Below are 13019 nucleotides of genomic sequence, written 5' to 3'. Positions count from 1 at the left end.
TGTCCCTGTAGAACACTGTGATGCCGTAGTGGTGGGGACAGGTATGTCAGTGTATAACACTGTGCTACAGTACTGGTGAGGACTTGTCTGTAACAGTATAACACTGGGGTACAGTACTGGTGGGGACTGGTCTGTCACTGTATAACACTGGGGTACAGCACTGTTGGGGACAGGTCTGTCCCTGTATAACACTGCAATACAGTACTGGTGGGGACAGGTCTGTCACTGTATAACACTGGCGTTCAGTACTGGTGGGGACAGGTCTGTTGCTATTTAACACTGGGGTGCAGTACAGGTTGGGCAGGTCTGTCACTGTATAACACTGGGGTACATTACTGGTGGGGACAGGTCTGTCACTGTATAGCACTGTGGTACAGTACTGGTGGGGACAGGTCTGTCACTATGTAACATTGGGGTGCACTACAGGTGGGGACAGGTCTGTCACTGTATAACACTGTGATGCCGTAGTGGTGGGGACAGGTATGTCACTGTGTAACACTGGCGTACAGTACTGGTGGGGACAGGTTTGTCCCTGAATAACACTGGGGTACAGTACTGGTGAGGATAGGTCTGTCCCTGTATAACACTGGGGTACAGTACTGGTGAGGATCGGTCTGTCACTGTACAACACTGGGGTACAGTACTGGTGGGGACAGGTCTGTCAGTGTATAACACTGTGGTGCAGGACTGATGGGGACAGGTCTGTCACTATGTAACATTGGGGTGCACTACTGGTGGGGACAGGTCTGTCCCTGTATAACACTGTGATGCCGTAGTGGTGGGGACAGGTATGTCACTGTATAACACTGGGGTACAGTACTGGTGGGGACAGGTTTGTCCCTGAATAACACTGGGGTACAGTACTGGTGCGGATAGGTCTGTCACTGTATAACACTGGGGTACAGTACTGGTGGGGTCAGGTCTGTCACTGTATAACACTGGGGTACAGTACTGGTGGGGACATGTCTGTCACTGTATAATACTGGCGTTCAGTACTGGTGGGGACAGGTCTGTTGCTGTTTAACACTGGGTTGCAGTACAGGTGGGGCAGGTCTGTCACTGTATAACACTGGGGTACAGTACTGGTTGGGACAGGTCTGTCACTGTATAGCAGTGTGGTACAGTACTGGTGGGGACAGGTCTGTCACTGTATAACATTGGGGTACAGTACTGGTGGGGACAGGTCTGTCACTATGTAACATTGGGGTGCACTACAGGTGGGGACAGGTCTGTCACTGTATAACACTGTGATGCCGTAGTGGTGGGGACAGGTATGTCACTGTATAACACTGAGGTACAGTACTGGTGGGGACGGGTCTGTCCCTGTATAACACTGGGGTGCAGTACTGGCGGGGACAGGTCTGTCACTGTCTAACACTGGGGTACAGTACTCGTGGGGACAGCTCTGTCCCTGTATAACACTGTGATGCCGTAGTGGTGGGGACAGGTATGTCACTGTGTAACATTGGGGTGCACTACTGGTGGGGACTGGTCTGTCCCTGTATAACACTGTGATGCCGTAGTGGTGGGGACAGGTATGTCACTGTATAACACTGGGGTACAGTACTGGTGGGGACAGGTTTGTCCCTGAATAACACTGGGGTACAGTACTGGTGAGGATAGGTCTGTCACTGTATAACACTGGGGTACAGTACTGGTGGGGTCAGGTCTGTCACTGTATAACACTGGGGTACAGTACTGGTGGGGACATGTCTGTCACTGTATAACACTGGCGTTCAGTACTGGTGGGGACAGGTCTGTTGCTGTTTAACACTGGGGTGCAGTACAGGTGGGGCAGGTCTGTCACTGTATAACACTGGGGTACAATACTGGTGGGGACAGGTCTGTCACTGTATAGCAGTGTGGTACAGTACTGGTGGGGACAGGTCTGTCACTGTATAACATTGGGGTACAGTACTGGTGGGGACAGGTCTGTCACTATGTAACATTGTAGTGCACTACAGGTGGGGACAGGTCTGTCACTGTATAACACTGTGATGCCGTAGTGGTGGGGACAGGTATGTCACTGTATAACACTGAGGTACAGTACTGGTGGGGACGAGTCTGTCCCTGTATAACACTGGGGTGCAGTACTGGCGGGGACAGGTCTGTCACTGTCTAACACTGGGGTACAGTACTCGTGGGGACAGCTCTGTCCCTGTATAACACTGTGGTACAGTACTGGTGGGGACAGGTCTGTCACTGTATAACACTGGGGTGCAGTACTGGTGGGGACAGGTCTGTCGCTGTATAACACTGTGGTACAGTACTGGTGGGGACAGGTCTGTCTCTGTATATCACTGGGGTACAGTACTGGTAGGGAATGGTCTGTCACTGTATAACACTGGGGTACAGTACTGGTGGGGACTGGTCTGTCACTGTATAACACTGGGGTACAGTACTGATGGGGACAGGTTTGTGGCTGAATAACACTGGGGTACAGTACTGGTGAGGATAGGTCTGTCACTGTATAACACTGGGGTACAGTACTGGTGGGGTCAGGTCTGTCACTGTATAACACTGGGGTACAGTACTGGTGGGGACATGTCTGTCACTGTATAACACTGGCGTTCAGTACTGGTGGGGACAGGTCTGTTGCTGTTTAACACTGGGGTGCAGTACAGGTGGGGCAGGTCTGTCACTGTATAACACTGGGGTACAGTACTGGTGGGGACAGGTCTGTCACTGTATAGCACTGTGGTACAGTACTGGTGGGGACAGGTCTGTCACTGTATAACATTGGGGTACAGTACTGGTGGGGACAGGTCTGTCACTATGTAACATTGTAGTGCACTACAGGTGGGGACAGGTCTGTCACTGTATAACACTGTGATGCCGTAGTGGTGGGGACAGGTATGTCACTGTATAACACTGAGGTACAGTACTGGTGGGGACAGGTCTGTCCCTGTATAACACTGGGGTGCAGTACTGGCGAGGACAGGTCTGTCACTGTCTAACACTGGGGTACAGTACTCGTGGGGACAGCTCTGTCCCTGTATAACACTGTGGTACAGTACTGGTGGGGACAGGTCTGTCTCTGTATATCACTGGGGTACAGTACTGGTGGGGACAGGTCTGTCACTGTATAACACTGGGGTGCAGTACTGGTGGGGACTGGTCTGTCACTGTATAAGACTGTGGTACAGTACTGGTGGGGACAGGTCTGTCTCTGTATATCACTGGGGTGCAGTACTGGCGGGGACAGGTCTGTCACTGTCTAACACTGGGGTACAGTACTGGTGGGGACAGGTCTGTCGCTGTATAACACTGTGGTACAGTACTGGTGGGGACAGGTCTGTCTCTGTATCTCACTGTGGTACAGTTCTGGTGAGGGCAGGTTTGTCACTGTGTAACACTGGGGTACAGTACTGGTGGGGACGGGTCTGTCACTGAATAACACTGTGATACAGTACTGGTGAGGATAGGTCTGTCAGTGTATAACACTGGGGTACAGTACTGGTGGGGACAGGTCTGTCAGTGTATAACACTGTGCTACAGTACAGGTGGGGACAGGTCTGTCAGTGTATAACACTGGGGTACAGGACTGATGGGGACAGGTCTGTCACTATGTAACACTGGGGTGCAGTACTGGCGGGGACAGGTCTGTCCCTGTCTAACACTGTGATGCCTTAGTGGTGGGGACAGGTATGTCACTGTATAACACTGGGGTACAGTACTGGTGGGGACAGGTCTGTCACTGTATAACACTGGGGTACAGTACTGGTGGGGGCAGGTCTGTCAGTGTATAACACTGTGATACAGTACTGTTGTGGACAGGTCTTTCAGTGTATAACACTGGGGTATAGTACTGGTGAGGATAGGTCTATCACTGTATAACACTAGGGTATAGTACTGATGGGGTCAGGTCTGTCCCTGTAGAACACTGTGATGCCGTAGTGGTGGGGACAGGTATGTCAGTGTATAACACTGTGCTACAGTACTGGTGAGGACTTGTCTGTAACAGTATAACACTGGGGTACAGTACTGGTGGGGACTGGTCTGTCACTGTATAACACTGGGGTACAGCACTGTTGGGGACAGGTCTGTCCCTGTATAACACTGCAATACAGTACTGGTGGGGTCAGGTCTGTCACTGTATAACACTGGCGTTCAGTACTGGTGGGGACAGGTCTGTTGCTATTTAACACTGGGGTGCAGTACAGGTTGGGCAGGTCTGTCACTGTATAACACTGGGGTACATTACTGGTGGGGACAGGTCTGTCACTGTATAATACTGGAGTACAGTACTGGTGGGGACAGGTCTGTCACTGTATAACATTGGGGTACAGTACTGGTGGGGACAGGTCTGTCACTATGTAACATTGGGGTGCAGTACTGGTGGGGACAGGTCTGTCACTGTATAACACTGTGATGCCGTACTGGTGGGGACAGGTATGTCACTGTATAACACTGGGGTTCAGTACTGGTGGGGACATGTCTGTCACTGTATAACACTGGCGTTCAGTACTGGTGGGGACAGGTCTGTTGCTGTTTAACACTGGGGTGCAGTACAGGTGGTGCAGGTCTGTCACTGTATAACACTGGGGTACAGTACTGGTGGGGACAGGTCTGTCACTGTATAGCACTGTGGTACAGTACTGGTGGGGACAGGTCTGTCACTGTATAACATTGGGGTACAGTACTGGTGGGGACAGGTCTGTCACTATGTAACATTGGAGTGCACTACAGGTGGGGACAGGTCTGTCACTGTATAACACTGTGATGCCGTAGTGGTGGGGACAGGTATGTCACTGTATAACACTGAGGTACAGTCCTGGTGGGGACAGGTCTGTCCCTGTATAACACTGGGGTGCAGTACTGGCGAGGACAGGTCTGTCACTGTCTAACACTGGGGTACAGTACTCGTGGGGACAGCTCTGTCCCTGTATAACACTGTGGTACAGTACTGGTGGGGACAGGTCTGTCTCTGTATATCACTGGGGTGCAGTACTGGCGGGGACAGGTCTGTCACTGTCTAACACTGGGGTACAGTACTGGTGGGGACAGGTCTGTCTCTGTATCTCACTGTGGTACAGTACTGGTGAGGGCAGGTTTGTCACTGTATAACACTGGGGTACAGTACTGGTGGGGACGGGTCTGTCACTGAATAACACTGTGATACAGTACTGTTGTGGACAGGTCTTTCAGTGTATAACACTGGGGTATAGTACTGGTGAGGATAGGTCTATCACTGTATAACACTAGGGTATAGTACTGATGGGGACAGGTCTGTCCCTGTAGAACACTGTGATGCCGTAGTGGTGGGGACAGGTATGTCAGTGTATAACACTGTGCTACAGTACTGGTGAGGACTTGTCTGTAACAGTATAACACTGGGGTACAGTACTGGTGGGGACTGGTCTGTCACTGTATAACACTGGGGTACAGCACTGTTGGGGACAGGTCTGTCCCTGTATAACACTGCAATACAGTACTGGTGGGGACAGGTCTGTCACTGTATAACACTGGCGTTCAGTACTGGTGGGGACAGGTCTGTTGCTATTTAACACTGGGGTGCACTACTGGTGGGGACAGGTCTGTCACTGTATAACACTGTGATGCCGTAGTGGTGGGGACAGGTATGTCACTGTATAACACTGAGGTACATTACTGGTGGGGACCGGTCTGTCACTGTATAGCACTGTGGTACAGTACTGGTGGGGACAGGTCTGTCACTATGTAACATTGGGGTGCACTACTGGTGGGGACAGGTCTGTCACTGTATAACACTGTGATGCCGTAGTGGTGGGGACAGGTATGTCACTGTATAACACTGAGGTACAGTACTGGTGGGGACGGGTCTGTCCCTGTATAACACTGGGGTGCAGTACTGGCGGGGACAGGTCTGTCACTGTTTAACACTGGGGTACAGTACTGGTGGGGACAGCTCTGTCCCTGTATAACACTGTGATGCCGTAGTGGTGGGGACAGGTATGTCACTGTGTAACACTGGGGTACAGTACTGGTGGGGACAGGTTTGTCCCTGAATAACACTGGGGTACAGTACTGGTGAGGATAGGTCTGTCCCTGTATAACACTGGGGTACAGTACTGGTGAGGATCGGTCTGTCACTGTACAACACTGGGGTACAGTACTGGTGGGGACAGGTCTGTCAGTGTATAACACTGTGGTGCAGGACTGATGGGGACAGGTCTGTCACTATGTAACATTGGGGTGCACTACTGGTGGGGACAGGTCTGTCCCTGTATAACACTGTGATGCCGTAGTGGTGGGGACAGATATGTCACTGTATAACACTGGGGTACAGTACTGGTGGGGACAGGTTTGTCCCTGAATAACACTGGGGTACAGTACTGGTGAGGATAGGTCTGTCACTGTATAACACTGGGGTACAGTACTGGTGGGGTCAGGTCTGTCACTGTATAACACTGGGGTACAGTACTGGTGGGGACATGTCTGTCACTGTATAACACTGGCGTTCAGTACTGGTGGGGACAGGTCTGTTGCTGTTTAACACTGGGTTGCAGTACAGGTGGGGCAGGTCTGTCACTGTATAACACTGGGGTACAGTACTGGTGGGGACAGGTCTGTCACCGTATAGCAGTGTGGTACAGTACTGGTGGGGACAGGTCTGTCACTGTATAACATTGGGGTACAGTACTGGTGGGGACAGGTCTGTCACTATGTAACATTGGGGTGCACTACAGGTGGGGACAGGTCTGTCACTGTATAACACTGTGATGCCGTAGTGGTGGGGACAGGTATGTCACTGTATAACACTGAGGTACAGTACTGGTGGGGACGGGTCTGTCCCTGTATAACACTGGGGTGCAGTACTGGCGGGGACAGGTCTGTCACTGTCTAACACTGGGGTACAGTACTCGTGGGGACAGCTCTGTCCCTGTATAACACTGTGATGCCGTAGTGGTGGGGACAGGTATGTCACTGTATAACACTGGGGTACAGTACTGTTGGGGACAGGTTTGTCCCTGAATAACACTGGGGTACAGTACTGGTGAGGATAGGTCTGTCACTGTATAACACTGGGGTACAGTACTGGTGGGGTCAGGTCTGTCACTGTATAACACTGGGGTACAGTACTGGTGGGGACATGTCTGTCACTGTATAACACTGGCGTTCAGTACTGGTGGGGACAGGTCTGTTGCTGTTTAACACTGGGGTGCAGTACAGGTGGGGCAGGTCTGTCACTGTATAACACTGGGGTACAATACTGGTGGGGACAGGTCTGTCACTGTATAGCAGTGTGGTACAGTACTGGTGGGGACAGGTCTGTCACTGTATAACATTGGGGTACAGTACTGGTGGGGACAGGTCTGTCACTATGTAACATTGGGGTGCACTGCAGGTGGGACAGGTCTGTCACTGTATAACACTGTGATGCCGTAGTGGTGGGGACAGGTATGTCACTGTATAACACTGAGGTACAGTACTGGTGGGGACGGGTCTGTCCCTGTATAACACTGGGGTGCAGTACTGGCGGGGACAGGTCTGTCACTGTCTAACACTGGGGTACAGTACTCGTGGGGACAGCTCTGTCCCTGTATAACACTGTGGTACAGTACTGGTGGGGACAGGTCTCTCACTGTATAACACTGGGGTGCAGTACTGGTGGGGACAGGTCTGTCGCTGTATAACACTGTGGTACAGTACTGGTGGGGACAGGTCTGTCTCTGTATATCACTGGGGTACAGTACTGGTAGGGAATGGTCTGTCACTGTATAACACTAGGGTACAGTACTGGTGGGGACTGGTCTGTCACTGTATAACACTGGGGTACAGTACTGATGGGGACAGGTTTGTGGCTGAATAACACTGGGGTACAGTACTGGTGAGGATAGGTCTGTCACTGTATAACACTGGGGTACAGTACTGGTGGGGTCAGGTCTGTCACTGTATAACACTGGGGTACAGTACTGGTGGGGACATGTCTGTCACTGTATAACACTGGCGTTCAGTACTGGTGGGGACAGGTCTGTTGCTGTTTAACACTGGGGTGCAGTACAGGTGGGGCAGGTCTGTCACTGTATAACACTGGGGTACAGTACTGGTGGGGACAGGTCTGTCACTGTATAGCACTGTGGTACAGTACTGGTGGGGACAGGTCTGTCACTGTATAACATTGGGGTACAGTACTGGTGGGGACAGGTCTGTCACTATGTAACATTGTAGTGCACTACAGGTGGGGACAGGTCTGTCACTGTATAACACTGTGATGCCGTAGTGGTGGGGACAGGTATGTCACTGTATAACACTGAGGTACAGTACTGGTGGGGACAGGTCTGTCCCTGTATAACACTGGGGTGCAGTACTGGCGAGGACAGGTCTGTCACTGTCTAACACTGGGGTACAGTACTCGTGGGGACAGCTCTGTCCCTGTATAACACTGTGGTACAGTACTGGTGGGGACAGGTCTGTCTCTGTATATCACTGGGGTACAGTACTGGTGGGGACAGGTCTGTCACTGTATAACACTGGGGTGCAGTACTGGTGGGGACTGGTCTGTCACTGTATAAGACTGTGGTGCAGTACTGGTGGGGACAGGTCTGTCTCTGTATATCACTGGGGTGCAGTACTGGCGGGGACAGGTCTGTCACTGTCTAACACTGGGGTACAGTACTGGTGGGGACAGGTCTGTCGCTGCATAACACTGTGGTACAGTACTGGTGGGGACAGGTCTGTCTCTGTATCTCACTGTGGTACAGTACTGGTGAGGGCAGGTTTGTCACTGTATAACACTGGGGTACAGTACTGGTGGGGACGGGTCTGTCACTGAATAACACTGTGATACAGTACTGGTGAGGATAGGTCTGTCAGTGTATAACACTGGGGTACAGTACTGGTGGGGACAGGTCTGTCAGTGTATAACACTGTGCTACAGTACAGGTGGGGACAGGTCTGTCAGTGTATAACACTGGGGTACAGGACTGATGGGGACAGGTCTGTCACTATGTAACACTGGGGTGCACTACTGGTGGGGACAGGTCTGTCCCTGTATAACACTGTGATGCCGTAGTGGTGGGGACAGGTATGTCACTGTATAACACTGGGGTACAGTACTGGTGGGGACAGGTCTGTCACTGTATAACACTGGGGTACAGTACTGGTGGGGGCAGGTCTGTCAGTGTATAACACTGTGATACAGTACTGTTGTGGACAGGTCTTTCAGTGTATAACACTGGGGTATAATACTGGTGAGGATAGGTCTATCACTGTATAACACTAGGGTATAGTACTGATGGGGTCAGGTCTGTCCCTGTAGAACACTGTGATGCCGTAGTGGTGGGGACAGGTATGTCAGTGTATAACACTGTGCTACAGTACTGGTGAGGACTTGTCTGTAACAGTATAACACTGGGGTACAGTACTGGTGGGGACTGGTCTGTCACTGTATAACACTGGGGTACAGCACTGTTGGGGACAGGTCTGTCCCTGTATAACACTGCAATACAGTACTGGTGGGGACAGGTCTGTCACTGTATAACACTGGCGTTCAGTACTGGTGGGGACAGGTCTGTTGCTATTTAACACTGGGGTGCAGTACAGGTTGGGCAGGTCTGTCACTGTATAACACTGGGGTACATTACTGGTGGGGACAGGTCTGTCACTGTATAGCACTGTGGTACAGTACTGGTGGGGACAGGTCTGTCACTGTATAACATTGGGGTACAGTACTGGTGGGGACAGGTCTGTCACTATGTAACATTGGGGTGCACTACAGGTGGGGACAGGTCTGTCACTGTATAACACTGTGATGCCGTAGTGGTGGGGACAGGTATGTCACTGTATAACACTGGGGTACAGTACTGGTGGGGACAGCTCTGTCCCTGTATAACACTGGGGTACAGTACTGGTGGGGACATGTCTGTCACTGTATAACACTGGCGTTCAGTACTGGTGGGGACAGGTCTGTTGCTGTTTAACACTGGGGTGCAGTACAGGTGGGGCAGGTCTGTCACTGTATAACACTGGGGTACAGTACTGGTGGGGACAGGTCTGTCACTGTATAGCACTGTGGCACAGTACTGGTGGGGACAGGTCTGTCACTGTATAACATTGGGGTACAGTACTGGTGGGGACAGGTCTGTCACTATGTAACATTGGAGTACACTACAGGTGGGGACAGGTCTGTCACTGTATAACACTGTGATGCCGTAGTGGTGGGGACAGATATGTCACTGTATAACACTGAGGTACAGTACTGGTGGGGACAGGTCTGTCCCTGTATAACACTGGGGTGCAGTACTGGCGAGGACAGGTCTGTCACTGTCTAACACTGGGGTACAGTACTCGTGGGGACAGCTCTGTCCCTGTATAACACTGTGGTACAGTACTGGTGGGGACAGGTCTGTCTCTGTATATCACTGGGGTACAGTACTGGTGGGGACAGGTCTGTCACTGTATAACACTGGGGTGCAGTACTGGTGGGGACTGGTCTGTCACTGTATAAGACTGTGGTACAGTACTGGTGGGGACAGGTCTGTCTCTGTATATCACTGGGGTACAGTACTGGTAGGGAATGGTCTGTCACTGTATAACACTGGGGTACAGTACTGGTGGGGACTGGTCTGTCACTGTATAACACTGGGGTACAGTACTGATGGGGACAGGTTTGTGGCTGAATAACACTGGGGTACAGTACTGGTGAGGATAGGTCTGTCACTGTATAACACTGGGGTACAGTACTGGTGGGGTCAGGTCTGTCACTGTATAACACTGGGGTACAGTACTGGTGGGGACATGTCTGTCACTGTATAACACTGGCGTTCAGTACTGGTGGGGACAGGTCTGTTGCTGTTTAACACTGGGGTGCAGTACAGGTGGGGCAGGTCTGTCACTGTATAACACTGGGGTACAGTACTGGTGGGGACAGGTCTGTCACTGTATAGCACTGTGGTACAGTACTGGTGGGGACAGGTCTGTCACTGTATAACATTGGGGTACAGTACTGGTGGGGACAGGTCTGTCACTATGTAACATTGTAGTGCACTACAGGTGGGGACAGGTCTGTCACTGTATAACACTGTGATGCCGTAGTGGTGGGGACAGGTATGTCACTGTATAACACTGAGGTACAGTACTGGTGGGGACAGGTCTGTCCCTGTATAACACTGGGGTGCAGTACTGGCGAGGACAGGTCTGTCTCTGTATCTCACTGTGGTACTGTACTGGTGGGGACAGGTCTGTCGCTGTATAACACTGTGGTACAGTACTGGTGGGGACAGGTCTGTCTCTGTATCTCACTGTGGTACAGTACTGGTGAGGGCAGGTTTGTCACTGTATAACACTGGGGTACAGTACTGGTGGGGACAGGTCTGTCAGTGTATAACACTGTGCTACAGTACAGGTGGGGACAGGTCTGTCAGTGTATAACACTGGGGTACAGGACTGATGGGGACAGGTCTGTCACTATGTAACACTGGGGTGCACTACTGGTGGGGACAGGTCTGTCCCTGTATAACACTGTGATGCCGTAGTGGTGGGGACAGGTATGTCACTGTATAACACTGGGGTACAGTACTGGTGGGGACAGGTCTGTCACTGTATAACACTGGGGTACAGTACTGATGGGGGCAGGTCTGTCAGTGTATAACACTGTGATACAGTACTGTTGTGGACAGGTCTTTCAGTGTATAACACTGGGGTATAGTACTGGTGAGGATAGGTCTATCACTGTATAACACTAGGGTATAGTACTGATGGGGACAGGTCTGTCCCTGTAGAACACTGTGATGCCGTAGTGGTGGGGACAGGTATGTCAGTGTATAACACTGTGCTACAGTACTGGTGAGGACTTGTCTGTAACAGTATAACACTGGGGTACAGTACTGGTGGGGACTGGTCTGTCACTGTATAACACTGGGGTACAGCACTGTTGGGGACAGGTCTGTCCCTGTATAACACTGCAATACAGTACTGGTGGGGACAGGTCTGTCACTGTATAACACTGGCGTTCAGTACTGGTGGGGACAGGTCTGTTGCTATTTAACACTGGGGTGCAGTACAGGTTGGGCAGGTCTGTCACTGTATAACACTGGGGTACATTACTGGTGGGGACAGGTCTGTCACTGTATAGCACTGTGGTACAGTACTGGTGGGGACAGGTCTGTCACTGTATAACATTGGGGTACAGTACTGGTGGGGACAGGTCTGTCACTATGTAACATTGGGGTGCACTACTGGTGGGGACAGGTCTGTCACTGTATAACACTGTGATGCCGTAGTGGTGGGGACAGGTATGTCACTGTATAACACTGGGGTTCAGTACTGGTGGGGACAGGTCTGTCACTGTGTAACACTGGGGTACAGTACTGGTGGGGACAGGTCTGTCACTGTGTAACACTGGGGTACAGTACTGGTGGGGACAGGTCTGTCACTGTGTAACACTGGGGTACAGTACTGGTGGGGACAGGTCTGTCCCTGTATAACACTGGGGTACAGTACTGGTGGGGACAGGTCTGTCACTGTATAACACTGGGGTACAGTACTGGTGGTGACATATGGATGAAAATGGAATAGTGTAGGATGGATCCGCGTCAGATTGGTTCCCTCCGTCAGTGCAGCATTGAAGACCTGTACTGTGTTGTAATGCTGTGTGACGAAGCACAATTACAAACTATCTTACTGTAGTTACACAGGGCCTTGGTGAGACTACTCCTGGAGTATGGTGTGTCGTTTTAGTCTCGTTATCTGAGGAAGAATGTTCTTGCAATGGAGGGTGTGCATTGCAGGTTTACCAGACTGATCCCTGGGCCTGACATATGAAGAGGGGCTGCATTGGTTAGGACTGTGTTCACTGGAGTTGAAGAATGAGGGAGAATCTCATAGAAACCGTTAAAATTCTAACAGGACTCGACAGGACAAACACAGGAAGGATGTTCCCGCAGAAATACAAACTAGGGGTCACAGTTTAAGGATACGGAGTAAACCATTTTGGACTGAAATGAGAAGGAATGCCTTAGTGGAGCCCGTGGAATTCTCTGCTACAGAAAGTGTTTAAGGGCAAAACATTGAATATTCTCATGAATGAGTTTGATACA

General features: G+C 51.1%; 1 protein-coding gene across 1 annotated transcript in view; it reads left to right on the top strand.

Annotated features, from left to right (window-relative positions):
• The window catches only part of chpfa (chondroitin polymerizing factor a), a 73481-nt gene that overhangs the window by 29499 nt on the left and 30963 nt on the right, over nucleotides 1–13019 (top strand). The gene's annotated exons all lie outside the window — the stretch shown is intronic.

Source organism: Hemiscyllium ocellatum, chromosome 7 (genome assembly GCF_020745735.1).
Source record: "Hemiscyllium ocellatum isolate sHemOce1 chromosome 7, sHemOce1.pat.X.cur, whole genome shotgun sequence".
In the NCBI taxonomy this organism is placed as follows: Eukaryota; Metazoa; Chordata; class Chondrichthyes; order Orectolobiformes; family Hemiscylliidae; genus Hemiscyllium; species Hemiscyllium ocellatum.
Note: the sequence above shows the minus strand (reverse complement) of the source record. Positions and strands in the feature narration are given on the sequence as shown.